The 1,331-nt window shown below is 59.3% G+C and overlaps 1 long non-coding RNA gene across 1 annotated transcript; it reads right to left on the bottom strand.

Moving 5' to 3' along the window:
* Positions 1–661: 661 nt before the first annotated feature.
* On the bottom strand, positions 662–994 carry LOC139825970 (uncharacterized). The gene is made up of 3 exons (XR_011736106.1): positions 936–994; positions 822–860; positions 662–737 (listed from the first exon to the last, which is right to left on the bottom strand). It is a non-coding gene; the product is annotated as an uncharacterized lncRNA (long non-coding RNA).
* Between the last annotated feature and the right edge of the window lie 337 nt (positions 995–1,331).

The following is a 1,331-nucleotide window of genomic DNA, read 5'->3' as shown; positions in this document are numbered from 1 at the left end:
ACTTCTTCCCAGCATCTTGAAGTGCCAGTCCCTGGGACTGGAGGGTAGAGAGCAGAGCTGCTGAAGCAGCCCAGAATGACACCATAAATCACAACTGACCAGAAACGTCCAAAATGCAAGCACCGTCCACGCTTTTGGCTGATGATACAATAATCCAGCACCCGACTGGCACTACGCCAATTAACACCGGCATTCCGGATCCCGGGATGGCACCTGAGAGGCCCGTTGGGCCCCCGGAGCGCAGCGAGACCCTGGGATCGTCTCACAGGCGCTAGGCAGGCTTCCCGAACTACACGACAATGCAGACGCAGGCTGGAGCTGCCCTGCCCGGCACGTGCTGGCGTCGCGCTGTAAAGTTCCCTGGGCCCTTTATCCACCCAAAGGGGACTTTTCCTGGACAGCCCTTTCCCTTATCGGAACTTTACCCCCAGCCCTGCGATTCCCGGCCCCTTCCCAGCCCCCGTGCCTCCACTTATCTTTCAGAGGGCCGAGGGATCGAATCCACCTTCGACAGAGAAAACGCCACGTGTGCTAACGGAGATGTTCCTGCATCGCCGGGGTCCTCTTCAACATCTACGGTAACACAGGAAAACGCACGCTCACTAAGCCGTGCCAGCATACCGTATTGCGGGGTAAACGCCGACTCCTCCCGCGACACCCACCTCCTAAGTTCCTCGGCGTTCCGTTCGGCGCGTCGTGTCACGGGTGCGGTCACAAACCCTCGTCGCTCGTAACGCCTAAGACAGCGAGAAACGAAAGAACTGTAGGGCTTGGAGCGAGTCCCCAGCCCCACGCTCCTCCTCGCCCATACCCCGGCTCACCAGAAACGCTCCTCCGAGTCCAAAGGGCCCAAAAGGAGCCTGCAAAACAAGAAGGAAACGCTGAACCGAGTCACCACGCGACACCGGGCTCCTCGACACCCGCCGCCGCCTCACCTTCTCGGCTGCTGGTCGGCGTGCGGCTTCGCCCCTCCGAGCCGGTCTGCGGCACCTGCGAAAACAAAGGCACCTGCTCAGACACTACCTGAAAACAGCCTGCCCACAGACAATTCCATCTCCCGCTCCTTTACCTTGGCCGCTCGCCCGCCTGGCCGCCCTTGCTTTTGACTGCAACGCTGTTGACCACAGAGGTTCAGCTGCCGCCTGTAAAACACAACCAAAGGACGCTCACACCTGCACTGGCAACACAGGACCTGAAACGAGCTGCTGCTCTGGCCAAACACTCGTTCCTCACCTTGCCCGAGGAGCTGCGGTGCCGATACCCAGCTTTCCTCTTCGCTTCACACCTGTAAAACAGACAAACAACCAAACTTAGATAAAGACAGAGGGCAC

The sequence above is a fragment of the Patagioenas fasciata genome, chromosome 32 (genome assembly GCF_037038585.1).
Source record: "Patagioenas fasciata isolate bPatFas1 chromosome 32, bPatFas1.hap1, whole genome shotgun sequence".
Taxonomy (NCBI): domain Eukaryota; kingdom Metazoa; phylum Chordata; class Aves; order Columbiformes; family Columbidae; genus Patagioenas; species Patagioenas fasciata.
This window is presented reverse-complemented; position numbering and strand designations above follow the sequence as displayed.